This window comes from Pholcus phalangioides, unplaced genomic scaffold, assembly GCF_987345545.1.
Source record: "Pholcus phalangioides strain wild (caught in Gottingen) unplaced genomic scaffold, Ppha-v1.0 ptg000015l_1, whole genome shotgun sequence".
NCBI classification, from domain to species: domain Eukaryota; kingdom Metazoa; phylum Arthropoda; class Arachnida; order Araneae; family Pholcidae; genus Pholcus; species Pholcus phalangioides.
Genome location: NW_028301608.1, coordinates 73,293,986 through 73,318,906, shown reverse-complemented (window position 1 = coordinate 73,318,906; position 24,921 = coordinate 73,293,986). Strand labels below are relative to the sequence as shown.

Below are 24,921 nucleotides of genomic sequence, written 5' to 3'. Positions count from 1 at the left end.
TTTTTATTTATATCTTCTCAAGTATGGAAATTAATGTCTCCTTATTGTCTAACTGCATAAATTCATCATATAAGTTAGATTGTTTTAAAATTAATTATGGGCTCGTAAAGTATATCGAAGAAATTCCACAGTTTTAATATTTTTTGAAGCAGAAACCGGCAGATGAATAAATAGAACTTCATGGGGGGGATGGGGGGGGGGAACAAATCGAAATACTTGGCACCCCTTGAAAAAGAAAAAAATTCATATATTCATTTCTACGTTTCTTTAAAACTAGATTTGTTTATTTTATGAGCCGCGCAGTAAGTCACCATATTGGTTCAACTTGAAAACGGTTTGTATGTCCCTCAAAGAAAAAGGGAGGTATCACGTGATCCTAAAAGCCTCATTGAAGAAAACCAGGGGAAAGCCGGGTATTATAGCTAGTCTATCTATATATATAAAATTGATTTTCTGTGTGTGTGTGTGTGTGTGTGTATGTTCTCTATACAAATCTACAATTTTAGATCGACCGTCGCCAAATTTTGCATATATACCAAATGGGACCCGACTTGAACGATAGGCTACTTTAAAATTTCGTCAGCCCAGGGCAAATGCCCCAAATGGGCAAAATACTGTCCGGCAACAATGGTTTTTGGGCCTCAACAATCACTTTCCGAACGTTTACATTGGTTACCGTGGTTCCCTAGCAATGCGTTTCAGACGTGTTTATGCCTTTACAATGGCTTGCCACTTCTTAAACGCTGTCAATATATGTATAATATTTATGCCTTTATAATGCCACATTTTCAATTCTCCCAGTAGTGATGGTTTTTGAATGACGTCATAATCATTATCAGCATCGCTTTGATGGTCAGGAAAAGGGTGATCCTCGTAGAAATCAGTGTTGAAATTGCCGATTTTACTGTAGGAATGCGGAAATTAGTGGGATTTTCCGCCCCGTCAATAATTTTAAAAATTGTATTGAATTCTCGATTTTTGAAATATTGAGTTCGCTTAGAGATATACGAAGCCCAGGAGATTAAATATGAAGTAATTAGCCAAACCTATACTTTTGAGTTGGATATTCGAGCAATATCATTGATTTCATTTATATCTTCTCAAGTATGAAAATTAATGTCTCCATATTGTCTCTTTTGATATTTATTTGCATAAATTCAATTGGGTTAGGATATTTTAAAATTAGTTATGAGTTCGTGAAAAGTGCATCGAAAAAATTCCACAGCTTTAATTAAGGATTTTTGGAAGCTGGAACAGACAGATGGATAACTTGAAGTTCGGGGGGGGGGGGGGATCGAAATACCTAGCGCCCCTTAAAAAAAGAAAAATATATATTCATTTCTACGTTTCTGTGTAAATCTAGATTTGTTTATTTCTTTTTATTTGTTTATTTATTGTGGCCTTGTTTCGTGACTGTGATTTTGTCTTCGTTTGCTATGACGTATCTAATAAGGCGCTTAATTCTTTCCATTCTGTGCTGTGGTTTCTGTAGCTTCCAAGTGGTATAATTCTGTGACGTAGTAGAGCCAAAATAAAACTCCTTGGTATACTCGCGTTCTGTGACAGTGAAAGACGGTTTCCTCCCGCTCCACATTTATACGTGCTAGAAAACCTACTCTGTTGAAAACGATGAAGGTAGAAGAAGGGGGCCATGCTCTGAAAAAAATAAAATAGCCTCTCTTGACCACCCATAACTATAGCATTTATACTTTAAGGTCTGGACACACATATCCGCACCGTGCCCGACACGTGCGTCGGCCGAGTGTAGATCATCACACGGTAGATCATCACAATGCAGCCGTTCATACATATCCGCAACGTAGCCGAGCACCGTCACCGCACCGCGTCCGTACCGTCACCAAGTAGTTTATTTTATATTTTTACGGTGACGGTGCGGTCTCGGGGGAGAGAGCTCATTTATTTTATGTCGCTTCTCAATTTTCATCAATTGCTGAATTATTAATTCCATTTATTTCTTGATTTTAATCAATTTCCGCATTATTACTTTTATTAATTCTGAATTTCCAATAGTTCTGGAATTATTTCTTCCGTTAATTCTAAATTTTAATCTATTCCGAAATTATTTATTTTGTTAATTCTGATTTTCATTGGTACTGAAATAATTTCTTTCAATTATTTTTAATCCATCGATCCTAAATTTTTCCTTAGTTTCGGAAACGGTTTCTCACATTATTTTAAAATTACCTCCATTAATTTTTGTGTTAATTCACATTTGTGTAGTTATTATTATTTATTTTTTTTGTATGGGGTATTTCTTATCGTTCGTGTATATTCAGTATGCCGATTCCCTCTTCCCACAAAATATATGAAATCTTGTTAAAGGGAGGGGGTGTCCTAAACATTTTTCGTGCCCCGAAATTGTTTAGACGCACCTGGCCCTGTGGCACTAGCGTAATATGTAGAAAACATATGGATAAGCATTTTCACAACTTTGATGGGCAAACAAAGTTTAAAATTATGTTTCATTGCATATAACGAAATTTTGCCGGGGAGATTTTAGTTAAAATAATAATGTAAACTTGGAAAAGTAACTGGGTTTAATTGTTTGGTTTTCAATCATTGTTTTGGTTTTAACATAAATTATATAAATAGAAAACGGTCCAAAATTTTTTGAGTTTTTTCTTATGGGAAAATATAGGAGACATTTTAAATTTGGTACTCACATCAGATGCAACATGTTAAGCCATAAATGCTCAACCCATGTCCTGTGCTACAAATGCGGCCCTCGGAAGCATTTGATGTGGCCCGTGACAACAAAAAACAAAACAAACCTCTCAAGTGGTCTCGAGCACATTTCAAAATCACTTGAGTGACTAGCGGCACACCTCCAGTTCACTTAAGTGATCTAGAGTCGTCATCGTCAGTCACCGTCTTCAGCGCTCTGTGCTTTTGTTGATTATTTAATAGTTTATAATAAAAAATTGTGCAATAAAATGTAGGTAATGTACGTAGGAATGTGTGAGGAGTATTCTAGTGTTTGTTTGAGGGAATCTGTCTACAAATTCAAAAGTTATTGCTGTTCCACCGTGAGGCTGTCACCGTGGCAAAGTTTTAACGGTCACCGTTGGATCTGAGTTGAAAGAAAGAGATTGGAAAGAGAAAAATCATTGGGCGAGTTTCTTCAAACTTTCATCGAAAATGAATAAATACACCTCCGGATTTCTTTTAAACATAATTTAAAAATAACTGTCAACGTGCCTGTGTCCCCCCCCCCCTTCCAAAAAAGAAGAAAAAAACTTTTCGGCGACAACGAACATGGGCGACCTCTATGGTTGAAAATGTAAACAAAAGCTAAACTGCCAGTTGAGTTCTAAATTATATCAGTTATAAATTGCTGTAATTAATAGAAGCCCAATGCAACATGTTCCTCTTGTTTTTTGCCTCTGGCATTATTGTCTGCCATACAATATTTTGGAAAATTTGTATTTGTGGTTATATCAATGATCTGCCCTAACTAAAGTACAAAATTGTTGCCACCGACATTACTATCCTGAAAACTATTGACTCGATTTCATTTGATCGTTTTGTAACAGTCTTTAATTAATTTGTACATTACTTTGATAGCCTATAATTTTCTGTGGCATTTGCAGCTCAGTAATTTTTGTCAATTTCGCAAATTACCGGGTTGAATGTGACAATTTATATATTGGTTGCAATTGGTTGGAAAAGCAAAAAATGTGCACACTAATTTATATGTATATATAGCTAAAATGATTACCCTCAATTTTACACTTCATAAATTGGCAAAAATTTCTAAAAAAAAAAATGTATTCTTCGTATAACTATTTTCATTATTTAACCCACCTTCAAAAAAAATTATGAAAAACCACACAGAATTTGATGTCTCATTGGACTTACAACGAGGTATCATTAGTTAAACATTATCATTGTGGGTTTTCTGTGGTTCCCAACTTCAAGGCGCAAATGCGAGCCGATCTCCCCGTTAAAAAGTCTCGCCACAGAGAGCAATAGTCCTACAACGATAAATCATTCAATCATAACACTTCACTCATAGTTAGAAAAACTAGTGGCAGATGGCAGCACTACACATAACAAGCATTACAGAGAAACAACAAAATGTACCGATTCGTTGGGGATTCCGCGGGGGGGGGTGTGGGCGGGGTGCATGTGTGGTGTAGTAGTAGTAGGTAGGGCCTCCAAACAATGGCTCGGAGATCCATGATGTTCTTAAGTCAGCCACCTCGTTGGCCAATTTGCCTGTTGTGGCGTTGTATTTGTATTTGTGAAATGAGGAGGAAGTCGAGGTATTATCTTAGATCCTACCTGCAACAACAGGTAATACAAGACTCAATGACGGAATATCTTGATAAAAGATCGACGGAGTGTTCCAATAGTTCCCATATTGAAATGATGTCACCTACGTCGTCCATATTTGAAACGGAGTCAAGAGAAGGCTCTCTTAAAACAGAGACAACATGTGAGCAAACGGGCCCACTTGCTAATGGTTAAAATTTCAATACCGACTCTATTATACACCCTAAACTGAAGGTACAAGATGATATTTCTGGAGTGGAAGCTCAAACTGATGAAAATGTTTATGATCACCTTTTGGACTCTCCAAGTTTTCTTGTATCAGATATATTCTCTGGTATTGTTGGACTTTCGAATGATCACCATTCTACTCCAAACAGCAATGGAGAAATCAACAACTTAATCATCGACATTATCACCGAGCTGTCAATGGAAGAGTAGAGACATCATGTAGAATTAATTGATGCATATAAGCTCAGTAATGAAGGAGGTATTAATGCACGGTCATCGTCCCTGGCATCGGTCTCTAACCACGTACCTTTGCAAGCGGAAGTAGAAGCACAGACAACTGAGTCAGAGAAACAGTATACCAGATTGTTGTTAGGATCTCAGACATTTGTTTTTACTCCTACTAATGTCATTCCATCCACCTTCTACATGATCTCACCATTTGGAAACAATGATGATAAATACATTAATGATGGAAATAAGCTGGGAAGCGAAGATGATATTGATAACTCAACGGAAAATTCAAATCCACGAGTTGTATCTGACAAACAGGACCCAGAGAACGGCACCATCACTCGTGACCTTAAAAGTCCTGAAAAGTTCCTGAATACCAACAGGGCAAAAACTAAACAGAATCCAGACAATAATGAACATACAAAGAAGAAAGTCAACAAAAAGACCAATAGACCTACTGTTAAAGGTAAACAATCCGACTCATTGAAAAGAAAACCAACGAATTCTAATGAGAGCAAAGAAAAAAAATAAAAATGATCCCATAGCCTCCACATCACATGAGTACTCTGAACAAGACTGGATGGAAATCATTGCCACAGAGCGTTACAAGAATAATGTCTTGAACATCCAGGACATCTTCCAGGAGATCATACAAATCATAAGACACTCCACAGACGAAGGCAAGACGTTTAAATTCGGAATTCCAACTCAAATGCGAAAAAAACCGGAAAAATTGTTGGAAATTGTCAATTTATGGGCGATTGGCTCCCATAATGATTTAAAAGATGCTTCTACTCAGACTTCGGACAATGTTGAGAAGAAAACAAATACTCCAGAAAAAAACTCTACAACTAGCGACACAAGTTTGGCAACTAGGAAAGAGAAGATGATACACACAAGTTCCATGTCCAAGAATTTCTTCTCCTTTAACACAAAAAACCACTTCGTTAACCTCACATAATGAAAACGACGAGTTAGATTGTAATAGCTTGCCCTTTCAAAAAGTCACTTATAGGAGGAACCAAAAGAATGTAAAACAATGAATACATACAGTATTATTATACAAAAATAAAAAATCCAACTCGCAACAATTTGATACCACCGGTCCAATTGTAATAAAGAAATTTGAAAACAATATCCATGCCATTAGACATATTAAAAATGGCACGGCAATCGACTGCTATACCATTCAGGATTGTCTAAAAATAAGAAAATTTATTATCAACAATCACTTTTTGAGACAAACAATATATGTCATTTGTCCGGAGATGAATATTTCTGGTCACCCACAACGTTGGACCCATGATAGATTTTCAAGGAAAAGAATCCTCGACTCATCTCACAACCTAAGAATTTCTCTACATACCATCAGAATAACTCAAACCCTGTGAATTTTTCAGGTTTGGATCTGGTATAATCGCCAAAAAAATGCAAGTTTGGCCAAGCAGCGAACAGGATAGAATCGCACTACAAATTTTCGCAATATGGACATAAACAGAACTCGACTAACTTTCAGCATCGTAGATCATGGTGACATCAATAGAGTCGTACATGATTTGGAAGAACAACTGACATACAGTAACCTGCATGAATACATTATTAAAACAGATGCAAATGGAAATCAACTCGTACTGACTTGCACAGATCCATTAGCAGCGAAAATTATAAGTTCGGAGGTGAGCAATAACTTCAAACTTAAATTTCACTTAGAAATAACCAACGACTTAAGATATAAATTTTAGAAAAAACAGGGCACACATCATCGAAATCTGTGTGTCCAAAAACTCAATTTCACTGAATTCAAATTAATCCTGAATAAAAAACAATTTCAAGCTAAAATTTATCTACTGCACACTAAAACTATGTCTCAGCAAAGTCTTAAGGGGCCTATCAAACTTTTACAGTATAACGCTGACCGTGCACAGGACACAACCAAATCGTTCGTAACAATGGCCGGAAAAGAAGGAATTTATTTCATAATGCTGCAAAAGTCGTGCATCAAAAACGGGCAACTGCACAGTCTTCCACCGCACTGGAATAGATGGTCATCCACCAACAATAAAGCTGCAATAGTATGTACAAATTCCAACATTCATCCAGCCACAGTATGCAATACAACTTCCACCACAGCTATTAGAGTATGTCTGAATAACAGTGATCTCATCTCGGCATACTCTTCTCCGTACGAAAACTCATCTTCTACAACTGATGAAATTGAAAGAACAATAAATCAAAAACATACCTATATTGATTGGTTCGGATCTGAATGGTCTTCACTCGTTATGGGGCTACAGAGATGAAGATTCCAGAGGAAGAACAATTTTGCAATTTCTACAAAAGAATCATCTCATACTACTCAATCAAGATCTACTAACTCCTTCGTATGTGCACGGAAAGTCTAAAGGATGGCCTGATCTTTCCTTCTGCAATTCTCCAACGCTTTCGGCGTCTACTTCGTGGGAAATAAGTGACAAAGACACCTTGTGCCAACACGGTACATTCGAATCAGCTTTTCTGAGAGCATTTGTGTTTCATCTTATCCTCGATATCACGTAACAGATAGAAAGTTAAAGTTGCTTTGCAAAAAGCTGCAAGAACCTCTGAACAATTTATTGAACGAGCTGAAACATCAAAATACATATAATAATCAAGGATCACTAACCTTAGTAGAGAAAAACTTGGATCTTTTAACGACTGCATGCAGTAATACTTTCACCTTAAAAGTTCCCAAAACTATTTCCAAATTATCATGGTGGAATGATCATTTGACTAAAGAAAAGCGCAAACTTCGTGCAATGGAAAGAAAAATAAATTACGTAAAAGAAGATGACAGATATATACTAGAATTTAAGAAAAAGCGTGCTATTTTCAAGAAACTAATTAGAAGCACTAAGAAAAACAATGGTATGAATATTGCAGCCGAATGAAAGAACCTTACGGGAATTCCTTTAAAACAACGAAGAACAACAAATATTTCCCGCCGAAGCTCCTTCTTCATTTGCAAGATAACCAAAAAATAGATATTGTGCAAGCAGCTGGACGTCAATTAAATCTTATTTATCCAGATCCGATTCAGAACACCGATCTCCTATCTCGTGACATTCCACTGCACACAAGAGATAAGACTATCACACACATGGAGATAACAAGAATCATTAACAAGTTAAACAATAGAAAGGCACCAGGTATGGATGGAATTTGTAACAGAACTATCAAAAAACTTCATTGTACGTTCCCTTCTCTATGCCATATCTTGTTCAATAAATGCCTGGACATTGGAACCTTTCCGGAACATTTCAAAAATGGCATGCTATTATTATTCCTGAAACAAGGGAGGAAGCCCGAAGACCTTGACTCTTACAGACCCATAACATTATTATCGAATGTTGGGAAGATATTTGAACGTATACTCATAAATAGAATGGATTATTTCTTAAACAAACAGAATTGGTTCCATTCGCTACAGTTTGGATTTAAGGGGAATCAGAAAAGGGAAATCGACAGAAAAAGCAATAGACAACATGATGTAAGAATTGAAACGACAAAGAGAAAAGAGTGATTTCTCTGCTGTGATCCTTCTCGATATCAAGTCAGCATTCGATAATCTTCGTCATGAGCTCATATATAATAGGCTATCGTCAATTTCAACAATACCTGATAATTTACTTAAAAGCACTTTAAGTATTTAAAAAAAAAGAAGTATATCTATCATGACAGATAGAGGGCCTGCAACAAAGACACAGAAACAGGGATGCCCTCAGTGCTCCTGTAGTGGTCCTTTTTTTTGGAATGTTATTATTAACGCCTCTCAAACATCAATGGCCAGACGATGTATGTCTACAAGCATATGCTGATGATATCATTCTTATAGTATCAAGCAACACATCAAAATCCATCAATGACACCGCCGCCCGATGTCTAAAAGAAATAGAAGAATGACTTGAAATTAATCACCTGCAACTTCAAACCAACAAGATTGCATATTTCTGGCCTTATAGAAAGAAAGGACGCTTGAAAATCCAACATGATAACCAACACATCAAAAGAACACGGAACTTTAAATATCTGGGAATCAATTTTGACGAAAAATTTAACTGGATCTACCACATTGACCAACAAGTACTTAAAGCTCATAAAACACTCCAGTCTTTCTATAGGATTGGGGGCAGCAAGTGGGGTATGAACAGGCTATTCAGAAATATCTATCATCGAACCATCATCATCCCCCAATTATCCTATGAATCGAGTATTTGGTTTGCGAACCCCAGCTGCAGAATGAAACGCAAGATGCTGACAGCTCAAAGGCAATACTTACTTTTTGTAACAGGTGCATATAATACTACGCCAACTAATGTGTTACAACTTTCCACTGGAAATTTACCTTTGGACCTTCAAATAGAAGTTATATCGAAAAGAAGCTGACTCCTTCTATTAAGACACAATGTCATATGTAACTCCACTACACGTACACTCACATTCCCGCATGTACTGATTCGTTGGGGGGTTCCGCGGGGGGGGGGGTGCATTTGTGGTGTAGCAGTAGTAGGTAGGGCCTCCAAAAAATGGCTCGGGGATCCATGATGTTCTTAAGTCAGCCACCTCGTTGGGCAATTTGCCTGTTGTGGCGTTGTATTTGTATTTGTAACGATTTCAGTCTACTAGCATCTGCATACGGAGAAAAAATATTCTCATGGCCTCATCATCCAGCCATAGATCTTCAAGATAATCAGCTCATCACTGAAGAAAAAGACATTCCAACTGCCATCAAAATATATACCGATGGCTCGAAAACTTCTAATGGAGTTGTTTCGGCTTTTGTCGTCTTTCGCAACAACGTCATCATACACGAATGGTCACAAAGGCTCCAAGACTTCAACTCTGTTTTCCAGGCAGAATTGTATGCTATTCATTAGGCCATTCTCCATATACTGCATAAGAACGAACCTATTCAGATTATATCCGACAGTCTTTCTAGTATTCTCGGGCTTAGAAATAATTTTTCCCCCACCCAACTTGTACGACAAATCAGAGCAAATCTAATTGACAAGCCCAACACTTTCATTTCATGGACCAGGGCCCATGTGGGTAATCAAGGGAATGAATTAGCAGACGCACATGCACAAACAGCTACTTCATCAGAAAATATGAACTCTGATGTTTTTCCTCCCTGGTCTCATGCCAAACACAAGATACTTTGTGTAGCGAAAGAAACTTAGCAGTCCAGATGGATTGATGGTGAACAACGGGGCAGAAAGGTCTTCCAAATCATAAATAAGACCAAAATCTTCAAGAGCACGGCCCTGTTCCTTATTACCTAAAGAGATTTAAAATATCTAAAAATAAATTATGTGCTTGTGGGGAAATCGGAACATTTCCTCACTATAAATGGTCGTGTCCTAGCACTGCATCCTACCATCAGCCCCCGATTAATCCAGAACATTTCCACGTCTGGAAACGTCAAGTAATAAAAACTAAAAACTGGACTGACATCATTAAGGTTATCAACTTTCTAGAGGAAAATCTGTCGTTACTGCACAGCAAAAATGAAGATCTCTTTGAATCTGATGAGAGTAGTGAAGACATCCCTGTCTTCATCATGGTGACTAGATTGATGACCAAATCAGCATCAACACCCCAAATCTAATGCTACGCTGAAATTGTAAAAATGTATTCACATTTTTTTCCTTCTCTCGGACTGTGACGTGCATTGTGCTTACCACAGATGTTTAATTTTTGCATTTTTTTGTGTTTTCCATAGTGATTTAACTGATGATCAGTGTAAAGTGTGAATTTTCTGCCTTCAAGGAAGTAACGGAAATGCTTTATTGTTGAATACGCAGCGAGAAGTTCTCGGTCGTACGTGCTGTAACGAGTCTGAGTTAGAGTCAGTCGTTGAGAGAAGAAGACTAGCGGTTGCCAATCATTCTTGACTTTTTCCTGAACCACTCCTCCAACAGCCATATCGGATGCATCGACCATTACAGCAAGTTCCGCATCAGGGGACGGATGAGCCAGAATAGTGACATCAATAAGCTGTTGCCAGGTTGATTTGAATGCTGAAATAGCTTCTTCAGACCACTCGATTGGAGATTTGTCGTTTTTCTTGCTGCCCTTGAGGTAGTCATTGAGAATAGCTTGAGTTTTCGCAGCACTGAGAATAAATCGCCGGTAAAAATTTATTATTCCAAGATATTTTCGTAGATCTTTTACTGTCTCTGGTCTCTTGTACACTTGGATGACATTGATTCGTTCGGATGTTGGATGGATACCTTCAGCAGTGATGTGATGACCAAGATAGGTGATTTCAGGCTGAGCGAAAGAGCATTTTCCGAGATTGATTACAAGACTAGCATCTTTGAGTCTCGAAAACTTGTCGTAAATGGATGTGATGCTCGTCTACACTTTTTGAAGTAATCAAGAGGTCATCAATGTATACGAAATAGAAGTCTAAACCTCTGAGCACACAATGGAGAAAACGTTGGAAGGTCTGGGCCGCATTTCGTAGGCCGAATGTCATTCTGGTGAATTCGAATGAGCCGAATGGTGTTGTGATGGCAGTTTTTTCAATGTCCTCTGGTGCAACTGGTATGTGATGATATGCACGAACCAAGTCGATTGTGGAGAAGATCGTGCAACCGTGCAAGTTTGATGAAAAGTCTTGCAGATTTGGAATCGGGTATCGATCCGGTTGAGTGATGGCGTGGATATCTCTGTAATCACCACATGGTCTCCAACCACCAGTCTTCTTTGGCACCAGGTGTAAATGACTGGCCCATGAGCTCTGAGAGGGTCTGCATATGCCTTGTTGAAGCATATAGTCGAATTCCTTTTTAGCAATTTGCAACTTGTCTGGAGCCAAGCGACGTGTTTTGGCAACAACGGGCGGGCTTTTTGTGACAATGTGATGCTCGATACGATGAGGTACAGTTCTCAGAATGGATGATTTATGAGTCAAACAGGAAAATTCAGCTAGCAAAATGCGGTCGTCCCTGATGTCATGAGAAACAGTCGTCAATGCACAAGAAGGACCAGTGACGACTCTGGCTGATGAGCTAAGTGAAGTGACAGGATCGACGAGGCGTCGCCGTTTGATGTCTACGAGTAAGCCGAATTCCTTGAGAAAGTCCACGCCGAGTATTGGCTTAGACACGTCTGCCACGATGAAAGTCCAGAGAAATCTTCGTCTTAAACCAAGATCGAGGTATAGACGTTCGGTGACGAAAGTTTGAACTTTGGTACAGTTTGCAGCATACAAGGAAACATTTTTGTCTGGATAGGGTCGTCGATTTGCAGTTACTGGTATCACGGAAATATCCGCTCCTGTGTCGACCAAGAAATGTCTATTACAAGAGCGATCAAATAGAAAAAGACGACTGGAGACTTGGCTGGCATCACACGTCGTCATCAGTGATGCCCCGGGTCGTTTTCCTGATTAGATGAGCTGATATATTCACAGGGCTTTGTACATCTCCGGGCATCATCTCCGTAGCGCCTATGGTACTAGCAAATGTCCTTTCCGCAATGGGTCACATCTCTGCTACTGCTTCGTTGAAATCGCGATCAACTGGTCGAGCGTTGTCGACTTCTAGCTCGTTTTAGTTCTTGCACCTCATTAGTTAATTTTGCGATCTGAGATGAAAGAGATGTGAGGCATATTTCATGTGATGACTGAGACGCATCATTTTCTGGTTTCGCGATCGCCATGATATTCAGATTCACGTAATCACAAGTTTCGAGAATTTTATTGGCCATGTCGGCTAATTTTGACAACGATTCCGAGCTCACCGACAAAATTGCTTGTGCATGCTGTGGCAAGAGTTTCAGCCATAGAGATTTGAGAATGTCGTCGCTTACCTTTTTTGCCGCGAGGTTTCTCATCTCCCTGAGCAATTGTGATGGTCGACGATCGCCCAAATCTAAGCCGGAGAGTAATTTCTTGATTTGGGTGCTCTCTGATTCGGACATTCTTGATGTGAGAACCTCTTTCAGCGCAGCATGTGGACGATCATTAGGCCGAGACATGACGATATCACTGACCACGTTGAGGAGTCGTTGGTCCATGGCGCCGACCACGATGTTGTACTTAGTTTCTTCACTGGTCACTCTTGCCGTTTTGAACTGAGCTTCCACGTGCACGAACCATAACGCTGGCGTGTCACACCAGAAAGGGGGTGGCTTGATTGCCACGCTGTCTGTTTGCAGGCCTTGCGTGGTGGATCCATCAGTAGAATCTGTTGCCATATCGGGCGGGTTCGAGAAAACGGGTCACGAATATATAGCTATGGGAGCTGGCTTTGATGTACAACTATATTATCCGAAGCAATAGATTAAACAATAAAACAATTATTTATTTACAAATATAAACGAAGGTAAGATAATACGGGATTCGGACGAGAGCAGGGACATGCACAAAGATGCGGCCGGCAAACATAAACAACAAAAGCTCTCTGGCCAGACGTCCTTGACATTGGATTTTTGATTTTTTCGAACTTTTTTTTTGAACAACGAAGTTTGAAATTCTTGGTTGTTTCCTGCTGGTTTGGCATTCTTGCCTCTCAAAGGATCCTTTTTCTTGTGTCGCTCTTCGACCCTGTTTCACTGAATTGGGCCATGGCAGATGATCATCTGGAATTACGACAAAATAAAGTTGCCTGAGGATTTTGTCATTTGAAATCCACTTAAGTTCCAGGCGATCGTTCTGGTTTAAATAATCTAACAGTCTATTGCAGTTCCACCTTTAATATTCCTGATGTTACTGATTCTGCTGTTGAAAATATGAAGGGAAGTTATACTAATAGTGGCTTATAGATTTTTCATAATTTTATTCCTATACAGTAGCAGAGGGAAGGTTTTACCACTTGGGTTTCATTAGCTCATGATCATCTTTTGTATCTTTGCCATGGTTTTTCAAATCAAATTTCTCTTTGTGTTTGATGATGTTTGTTGCACAGAAATGTTATACAGCCTTTGCTGTGTATTACTTCTATGTGGTCGAGTCTTCTCATCCATAATTTCTCTCGTGTAGTCAGCTTCTTCAATGGGAGCATGTGAACTAGTATCACTTATCCTCTGTATCCCTTCGTTGGGCCGTTGCTTGTATTGAGGTTGGTGTGTGGTTATTGGGAGCTGTCTTAAGCGTGATATGCATTGGTACATTGTTCTCAGTGGCGTGTCGATAGTTGATTTGTTTATTCGTTGAGCCGTCTTTACATTTCCACTTTTTTCTCTTGTTATTCATCCACTTCCGTGATTGGGGCTTTTCCTTACTGTCTGTGAGTTCATTGTTCTTGTTGATGCCAAAGATTTCTTCTTCGATCTCCCTCTGCGATTTCTCGTAACATTCTCCAGTTTGAGTAATTACGTCAACTCTAGCGGGATGATTCCAGTCATGCTCTTCGTCAGCTTGCTGTGTCTGGGTGGCTCTTGTTGTAAAAGTCTTCTCTTGGTTACCCAGCTGTAGTGTTCTGTAGCGCGTCTCTCAGTTGAGAACCTTGACAAAACAATATGGTATAAGGCTCGAGAGCATAAGAAGAAGAAAACCCTCAGGAGACCGGAGGTTGCAAAAACAAAACGAGCCATTCGAAAATAAACAGAGAGAGAGAGGGTGGGAAAAAGCGATCGAGTAGGATCGTCGTCTCATGTTAATGCTCTTATTTTATTTTTTTTATTAATAAATTTCTGTTTATGCTTGTCATCATGAGTGCTCACTATTCAAAGAACATAAGGTCACTACATTGGCGCAGTCGGTACTATAGTGAGCAATAGATCGGACAATATTTAACGGAAAAACTTTCGTTGTGAGAAGGCGACGCGAAGAGAACTTTTGTCGTGAGGAGACGATACGAAGAGCACTTGAAGAGTGTTGGAAGAACGAAGGAAAAGTGCGGTGAGTGTTTCTTTTCATAAGAAATTTCGTGGGTTTTCTTTTCTTTGAGAGAATCATGGCTTTCTTAGCCAGAGGCAAAAAAGAGGACTTACAGCAAGTCGCTGCGGAAATGGGGCTTGAAAATGTTATGCAGATGAAAGTATTTCAACTCAAATCCGCAATAACGGAGGCAGAATGCTATGACAAAGAGTTCACCGAACAGTTTTTGAACACCGTAATTGAGGAGAGAAAACGGACAGAGATGGAAAGATGGAAGCAAGCGAGGAGAGAAAACGGACAGACATGGAAGCAAGTGAGGAGAGAAAACGGAAAGAGATGGAAGCTAGTGAGGAGAGACGAATGGAGTTCGAACTCAGAAAAATGCAACTAGAAAATGAAAGGATTCGCATCAGCGCGGCAGGTGAATCCTCGATTAACTCAATGGCAAAGCCAAGGCTAGAGCTACAGAACATTTTGCAAAAGTTCGATCCGAAGAGCAACGAGAATAGCCTCTACCTGGTGCTGTTTGAAAGGCAAGCGAAAAGAGCCGAAATAAAAAGGGAACTTTGGGTTTCATATCTGATTGGACCATTACCTTATGATGTGGCGTAAGTCATTGCTAGAGAAAATGAAGAGACAACAGATGACTATGACTAAGTCAAATCCATTTTGCTTAAGAGATATAAGCTTACTCCCGAGAGGTTTCGACAGATGTTCACGAAGCACAGTAAACGATCGGAAGCAACGTGGTGTGATTTTGCTTATGAACTCAGAAACTTCTTCACTGAATGGATCCGAGGCCTGGAGATTACCACGGTTGAAGAACTGTCTGATTTGATTATTACGGATCAGATAAAACGCAAAGTACCGTCAGAGATTCGAGATCATTTTATTGACGAGTGGTCTCAATTCAAGCGACCCGACATCCTTGCTAATAAGTTGGATGACTATGAGAACGTCAGGGCAGACATCGGCGGGGATAAGAAAGCTTTTTACGGAGAAGAAAAGTCATTGTTACAGCAACAACACTTCAGTTATAGAGAGGGACGAGGAACATCGACAAGAACAGCATATCAACCACCAACTCGGAAATATCATAGCAATAAGGACTGGAACAAAACCGAAAACACAATTATCAGAAAAACCCCAAAGGAGTGTTACATCTGTGGACAGAACCATTTCGCTCGAGATTGTGACCGAAGATATAAGGCTAACACAAAAGAGAAATCGGAAGATAATGTGTTGATCGCAGAAATTCGATCGGAATTATTTAATTCCAGTGAATCGAGTCTGGATTTGAACCCTTTACGTTATGCTGACATTTGCGTAGATGATAGAAAAATCAGAAGCTTAGTGGATTCTGGTTGTCAAATCCCAGTGATTCATTCTGACTGTATACAGGGACCAATAACTAAGAAAGGGAAAATCATCTTAGCGAGTGCATTTGGAGAAAGAATTGAAGCATCCCTTGTGAATATCAGTGCTTCGATGGAAATAGGAAATAACGAAGATTTTTGTAAACCTGTTGAAATTCTCGCTGCAGTAGCAGATAAAATTCGAGAACAATGCATTATTCCACCAAACGTACATGGACTACTTTGCGAGGCCACAGACACCGAAGAAGGGCGATTGTCCTTCCTCACTATAAGGGAATATCACAAGCCTCCTGCGACAGAGCGAAGGGAGGAGGGCGTGAGTGTGGATATTGAAGAGGACAAGATGCCATATCTACCCGAGGACAAATACAAAAGACAGACTGAGCTGGTGGATGACCTGACTGCGCATTTCGACACCACCAAAATCTGCGTAATCAAACGCGAGAAGGTTGGAGAAACTCACCATCTCAATACAACCAAGAGCCGAAGCAAATCTAAGAAGGATCATAGTGGGAGCTCGTGATTATGACGAAATGGCAAACTTGTGGACATCTTGGAGAAGCGTCACTGGTAAACCCGTCAGGAAACATTTCTGGGAATTTGAGAAGCTCAGCAACGAAACCGCGAAGCTTAATGACTTTGAAAACACCATATCCATGTTTCGGGATAGCTACGAATGTGACATACTCGAAGACGCCATATCTAAGCTGTGGAATCAGGTGAAACCGCCGTAGAAGCAACTCCCCGTTTATGTCCAGTGCACGACCAGGAAGTGTTATGGTAGCGACAAGATTCAAGAATGCGGACCCGTACCGGCGTATATTTTAGAGGACATGTGGACCCAGCAATGGGGTAGCAATATGGACCACGTGAAGCAATTGACCGAGAAGCCATCGGTGGACGTCCCTCCGGCATCAAAAGCGGAAAATATAACGGTGCTGTATGTGAAGACGGCTGAAGAGTTTTTCACTTCACTGAGATTGAAGCCGAAGACGAAGGTCTTTTGGAAGACGTCTATATTCGACAGATCCAATGGCAAGAAGATAGTTTACCACGCGTTTGTCCACGAATTGTCCAATGGATTGGACTTCTGGATCAAAATGTTCGCACACAGAACCACTATTCACCATGAGATGGGACACATTCAGTTTTTCATGCAGTACGAGCATCTGCCACACGTTTTCCGGGGCGGAACGAATCCTGGTTTCCACGAGGCCACCGGGGACATCCTCATCCTGCTGTTGATAAAGGGCTTCTACATGAAACACGAGGGTTTAATCACGTTGATGTCCGACGTGTTGCGGTCGTTCCTGAACATCGACGTGAAAGTGCTGATTCATACCAATCGGTCCGACGAGTTGGCGTCCGAGAATTTCTGCGAGTCTACCGTAGATTGCAGAGACGCGGCGACCGGCAAGATGCTCAAGAAACTCCTCCAAACGGATTACTTCCGAATCTTTGTGATAGTCGGCGTGGAGATCATCGAGGTGATAATGACCAGGGCAGCTAGAGAGTTGATGCTGGACCGTTGCTGAGATACTTCGAGCCGCGCTGTTGGAATTCGTCAAAGAACAGAACAAACAAGAGAATTCAGTTTGTGTTTGTAGGTAAACCCAATCTTGCGTGGGGGGTGTAGTGTTCTGTAGCGCGTCTCTCAGTTGAGAACCTTGGCAAAACAATATGGTATAAGGCTCGAGAGCATAAGAAGAAGAAAAGCCTCAGGAGACCGGAGGTTGAAAAAAAAAACGAGACATTCGGAAATAAACAGGGAGAGAGAGGGTGGGAAAAAGCGATCGAGTAGGATCGTCGTCTCATGTTAATGTTCTTATTTTATTTTTTTTACAAGATATACGGAAGACTGGATGTTGTGAAGATATTTAGTATTTGAGATGTTAATTTTTTAAGGAAGGAAAAAACTCATCTCTGCCTCTACCGGGAGTCGAACCCGGGTCCCTCGATTGCCGGACGAGTGCTCTGACCACTAAGCTACAGAGGAGATAGAGATTTTCCTTCGCTAGAGCGTATATATGCCGAACGGAACCGTGCAATGGACGGTGAAACCGATCAGCTAATAGCTCATGGACGACGAGCCACCAGAGGGCTATATATATGACATGAATGTCGCTCTCCACTTGTTAATACAAGATATACGGAAGACTGGATGTTGTGAAGATATTTAGTATTTGAGATGTTAATTTTTTAAGGAAAATTAAAAAAAAATTTTCCTTAAAAAATTAACATCTCAAATACTAAATATCTTCACAACATCCAGTCTTCCGTATATCTTGTATTAACAAGTGGAGAGCGACATTCATGTCATTTATTTTTTTTATTAATAAATTTCTGTTTATGCTTGTCATCATGAGTGCTCACTATTCAAAGAACATAAGGTCACTACACCAGCCATAGCGATAGTGTGTCAAGCCCTTTTTCCGGTGCGTCGCCAGTATCCCATATTTAAAGTTCTTACCTACTCCCGAAGTGTAGTTTAAGATCTGAAGTAAAAGTCCTTGATGATGCCATCTGCATTGAAAGTTTTACATGTGTTAATAGGAAGCACTTGAGCGTTCGTTTTGGTGTTGCAGGATTTGTCAGTACATCCATAAATCGTTCTGCCAGCTGAGCTAGGTGATACCTCATTTGCTTCCGAGGATTCCTTATCTTCTGTGTTCCTGTTTTTGGAGACATCCTGTTTTTGTTCGACCTTAGTCTTTTTCCATGTGACGAATTATCCTTAAGAAAAGGACTAGGGCTGCGATATATAGCCTCCCTTTTCTTTTGAGAAAAGTTTTTTGAATTTTTGGTTTCTCTACAGGGAGAAATAAAATCTTTCATGTCTCCTTCCTCTAATGGTGTCCTGAAGAATTTGGAGCGCGAAGATTGGTCTTTGTAATCATAGATTGTGGAGTTTGCACTATCACCATTGTCTCATCATCATTTGAACACATATCAGCTCCATTTCTATCGAGTCGTATGTTCATCTGTTCTTCGGGGATGAGTTCGATTAACCCTTCGACAGTTACGCATATTCAAAGAAAATCTTCTGAATCGGGCACACGATTTTACCAAAATCCTTTGAAAAACGGCAGGGCCTCTTGAGGTAAGACGATGTCTTTCTCCAGTTGTCAACAGTAGGGTGCCGGATTTTCACCGGATTTCACTCCCACCGCAACAATAAGGCCAAAGGTATGAATAGGTCTTTTGTAAGTTGACGATAATAGCCTTACTGAGTGTAAAAGGTCCATGAAATTCAGGGAATAAGTTTTCCGTCAGTGAAAATTCTTCTTTCCATCTGTTTCTTTGACTTCACACAAAATTATTTCCATTTATAGTGATTATAAAAATTACAGCAATATCAAAATCTGCTATACTTTGATATTCACATACATTCGATTAAAAATAATTAAATTACGTATCACTATGGATACATCTGATACGAATTCGTATACAAAAATGTATAAACAATAGCTATAATTTTCCGTAATAGAGTGGTGTCACATTTAACTTTTACAGAGAATTTTTAGCTAAAATCAGCAGCCAATTCTAGGTCTCACGGCCTATCCGGCAATGTTTTTTAGTACTATAGCTTCGATGATTCTAATGAACTTTTATGAAAATTTTTACCCCCCAGAATATGGATTAGTGTCCAACCTTGGGGTCCCTTATGATTCTCATCAGTTTTTTCCATGCCATAAATCACTTTGAAAGGGGCCCCCGAGCGCATGCTGTCTTAAACCACGAGCCCAACCAGTCACGGCCCAGAGGCCTGGAGTGCAGACGGGGGGGGGGCAAAAATAAAATCAGGTTAAAGTTTTCAAAAGTAAACACGTAGAGGGCCCACGATGCTCTTAAGGCGATCGTGCCTAGGGCCTTGCTTCAGGATGGGGGGGGGGGGAGATACATTCAGAAGTTAAGTTGATTTTTCATATAATTGGGTTTTATTCAATTTTTCTATCTCAGTAGGCTGATACGAAGCATCTGTGTGTCGGTTGCAGTGTTTATACGAAAACTTTTGGGCGCGGTAGCCCGGTCGATAAGATGCTCGCCTAAAGTACCAAAGGATGTTTAGAGGTGTCGCGAGTTCGATACCCAGTTCGTCCTTGTCAGAAAACTTTCCTGACACAGGGGTACAACAAAAAACGGCGACTTGACCGCAGTAAAAATTGCTACCGCAGGGAGTCCCCCATCGAGGTGTTAGCGCACCAACCTCTCGATGAGTATGAAAAACAAGCCTGCCGTTCGGAATCGGCAATAAATTGTAGGTCCCGGTCTAATTAGCCCTCGTGTGCAGAAAATGACCGTGGTGCGACAAAAATTATCAAAATGATCGAACGAAAGCTTTTTTTTTCTTTCTGGTCATCTTTCTAGAGACTGCACTTACACATTAAAGTGGTTTCTTCACCAGAAATCACGTCAATTGAATTGAATATCGACAAGAAATTACAATACATGTTACTGAAGTTTAAATGAAGATTATAATATGTAGCAAACTATTCTTTTTTTCCCATTCAAATCATTATTTTCGATAATGAAGTGAAATATATGTATTTTTTATTTGTATGGAGAAATTCAAATCCATAAACAGAAACAAAAAAATCAATATGATATATGATATGCAATGGCCTTTGTGGCAGTGCTCCTCAAAGTGTGCGTCGCAACAAGATGAAAGTATCGGTAAATATCACCCTATTAATGCTTCGAAGTGATTCTTTTATGAATGCACATTACCTACTAAAATATCCCGGGGAGCCACCGATGAACCATGAGTGGGGCAAGGGAATTGCGAGTGACAAAAAAAAAATGTCCATCACTAATTTTGTTGATACAGTACTTTGATTTTTGTACAACCACCTGAAAGTGCATAAATAAGCACTCGAGCTCGCCACTATGCCTTTGTGAGTCGCGATGAACCTTCGGAGAATGCTATATGAGTACGCATCCATTGTTTGTGTGTGTGGGATTGAGGGCGTGGGAGGTCGTGCCCACGAGAGTTAGTCCTCTCACTTATCTGCCTTGACAACGGATTGTTCGTCCAGGCATACATTCGTTAGCTATCGAAAAAAAATTGTGACTCGGTGAAAACGTTCAAGAAGAAACACACACACGCAAAACATCTTGGTGTATGGGCAGCGAACTGAATTAATATTCAATGAATAGGAAAGATTTGGTGGAAAATGAATCAATGAAACGAATCTGATGCTTCCACGCATATTACCGAAATTAACAAAGAAAACTATTATACGTTTCCACCTGTTAGTGCGTCACCCGGTAAACACGTCACTCCGCTTACCGGGTCACTTTTTGGAAGTCGCAATTGTCCTCAGGCAGGAATAGGCACAGCACTAGCTTACTCCGTTTAACGAGTCACTCCGCTTACTACGTCATATTTTTGCTCTCCCAAGAGTGACTCATTAACGAGGTTTGTATATATCTATTCTATAATATAAAATCACAAACTCGAAAAGGGCCTGTTTCTAAGCAACCGAAATTAGTGACGATTTTATGTTACAGAAATGGGTGACGGAAATCTGTTACGCTTTTGTGTTACGGAAGTCGGTTACGATTTTGGGTCAAGTATTCATTTAACTCTAGCACATATTGGGACCAATCAGGACCATGTTATGTGCATGTACCGAGAGGCTTCCACATCCTACAGCAGGGCCCTTGGCTGGAATTTAGATGGCGAGCCCCCAAACCAGATTTTCAGGGGCCTCTCTGTGGTTAATTTATAGTGTGAAAAATCAAAAAGTGATAAGAATCGTTCCGGCCCCTGTCAGCCCTGACCTTGGGGGGGGGGGTCATGCCGGGAGGTATGTATAATATACATATAACACCAGTGCTCCCAACACACAAGGTACCCGGGGGGGGGGATTGCACGTATAAGTTAAAAGTTTTCATTTCCAAGGGCCCTTGATGAATCTCATTGTTTTCTTGCTGCTTTAACATTGAAAAATTTGCGATAGCCGAAACAAAAGATATATCCAGTCTGGGGCCCTATAAAATTTTCGAATTCGGTCACGGTTAGTTGCGTGGGTGGGCCCGGATTTTATTCGTTGGTGAAATGAAAATTTTTGTCATGGCACTAGCACCGGGGGATGACCGACAAGCTTCCAAGTCCGGGGCCCAATGTTTACAGGTTTCGTTTTGGGGGCCCTGGATGAATCTCATTTTTTTCTGTTGTAGAATTTGCAACAGCGGAAGCCCGAGATAAAGCCAGTCTGGGGCCCCACTAAGTGTATGCGAATTGGTGTCCCGGGTAATTGGTTGGGGGCCCTGGATTTTATTCGGTGGTAAAACGAATACAAATAAAAAAATTTTCATGGCTCGCGCACCGGGGGATGACCGACAAGCTTCCAAGTCGGGTGTCCCATATTTACAGGTTTCATTTTAGGGGCCCTGGATGAATCTCATTCTTTTCTGTTGTAGAATTGCAACAGCGGAAGCCCGAGATAAAGCCAGTCTGGGGCCCCACTAAAAGTATGCGAATTGGTGCCCCAGGTAATTGGTTGGGGGCCCTGGATTTTATTCGTTGGTAAAGCGAATACAAGTGAAAATTCTTCACGGCACTCGCTGCGGGGGATGACCGACAAGCTTCCAAGTCAGGGGCCCATAGTTACAGTTTTCATTTTGGATGTCCCTTGATGAATCTCATTGATTTCTGTTGTTTAACATTGTAAAATTTGGAACACATCGGTAGCCTGAGATAAATCCTGTCAGGGGCCCCACTAAAATTCAACGAATTGAAGTCTGGGGACCCCAGGGGCAAGTTTTCTGGGGGTACATGATGAATCACATTTATTTTTTGTTGCTTTATTATTGCAAAATTCGCTTCTTCAGTAAGCTGGTGCTTTCACACGTCCCTTTGCATAGCACGCTGATGAAATTGGACGAAATAAACAAGATATGTTGTGAAGAGACGTTTGGGGGGAGGGAGGTTGGCCGCCAAAGGCGGCAGGGGGCAGAGCTCCCCCCCCCCTAGTATATATATGTACACCGGGACATGATCTCAAAAAGGTTTAAAACTAGCACACCAAACCTGAGTAAAGCGATTTTTAACTCAGCACATTAAAATATATTGTAAAATGTGTCTATAATAATAATCTCTTCGCTGCTTACAACAAACACACGTACCAACTGATAAGAAAATTCCATTTTCTTTGTCTATACATGTTGTATAGACACTTATGGATAAGGCAATGAATAGAAGAATTCAGTATATACTTGTGGGGGGGGGGGTGTTATTTACAAAGGTTTTTGTGAAAGAGTTTATCTACTACAGAGGTACACACCTATCTGACATTTTCTTTTTTTTTCTCTCTCAATACACGGCTAGTCACATACAAATACGGATGTACAAAACCTTATCCAATTTAAAAGAATTCCAATTATCCGATTATTCTTGGAATCCGAAATTTTCTTTCAGCACTGTACATGAAACGTCGTTTTATATACAGTGTTGTGTAATATTAATTAATTGCATCTCAATATTCCTCACTCTCATATTATTTTGCTAAAATTAATGTTACTGTAAATAGAAAAGGTAAATTTTTGTATCATTTTTTACTTCATAAAGCAAATTTTCGGTCTTTCGGGGCATAGTCATTTTTTATAGAGCATTTTTTATCAGTTTTCAGGGCATGAAAATCCTAGCCCTAATTATAAGCATACTTGCCAACTATGGAATTTACGTAGTTTCTACGGATTTGCACCGCAAAATATGAAACTACGGTGAATCGTGAAAAATTACAGAAATATGTTTTTTTTTAGAAACTTCTCTTGTTTAAGGATTTCTTTGAATTCCATTATCCTATCGTGTATAAAATGACGTCACACAAAGACTGCACTTCAAAGAATAAATATCAAACTAAATACAAATCAACTATTGACCTAAAAAGGTGCGGTTTACACTAAGATAACTTATCATGCAGGCGGGTAACGAGCCTGGGGCAACCGGGGGCCCCTCTTTGAACTTCCTCCTTGAGAGAGAACACATTACTATTATTACATTTTTATAACAAGCTGCAACATTCCTCTCCCTAATATTTATTACCTCATCATAATATTATAAATTATAATGCAATTGTAAATCCTATAATTATTTTGATATAGTAATACCCGTAGTGTTCTGTAGCGCGTCTCTCAGTTGAGAACCTTGACGTAACAATATGGTATAAGGCTTGAGAACGCAAGAAGAAGAAAAGCCTCAGGAGACGGAAGATTGAAAAAACAAAAGGGGACATTCGAAAATAAACAGAGGGGGAGAGGTGTGTGTGAAATCGATCGAGTAGGATCGTCGTCTCATGCTTACGTTCTTATTTAAAATTTTTTTTTTTATTAATAAATTTCTGTTTATATTTGTCATGATAAGTGCTCACTATTCAAAGAACACAAGGTCACTACATTGGCGCAGTCGGTAGGATAGTGAGCAACAGATCGGACAATATTTAACGGAAAAGCTTTCGTCGTGAGAAGGCGACGCGAAGAGAACTTATGTCGTGAGGAGACGATGCGAAGAGAACTTATGTCGTGAGGAGACGATGCGAAGAGCACTTGAAGAGTGTTGGAAGAACGAAGGAAAAGTGCGGCGAGTGTTTTTTTTTTTTCATAAGGAAATTCGCTGGTTTTCTTTTCTTTGAGAGAATCAATCCCTCTGCGATTTCTCGTAACATTCTCCAGTTTGAGTAATTACGTCGACTCTAGCGGGATGATTCCAGTCATGCTCTTCGTCAGCTTGCTGTGTCTGGGTGGCTCTTGTTGTAAAAGTCTGCTCTTGGTTACCCAGCTGTAGTGTTCTGTAGCGCGTCTCTCAGTTGAGAACCTTGACAAAACAATATGGTATAAGGCTCGAGAGCATAAGAAGAAGAAAAGCCTCAGGAGACCGGAGGTTGCAAAAACAAAACGAGACATTCGAAAATAAACAGAGAG

General features: G+C 40.0%; 1 protein-coding gene and 1 pseudogene across 2 annotated transcripts in view; one reads left to right on the top strand and one right to left on the bottom strand.

The window, feature by feature from the left end:
* Positions 1-24,921, bottom strand: part of Hpd (4-hydroxyphenylpyruvate dioxygenase) — a 489,423-nt gene that overhangs the window by 246,433 nt on the left and 218,069 nt on the right. The window lies entirely within an intron of this gene.
* LOC149076663 (uncharacterized) lies at positions 14,707-16,519 on the top strand (annotated as a pseudogene).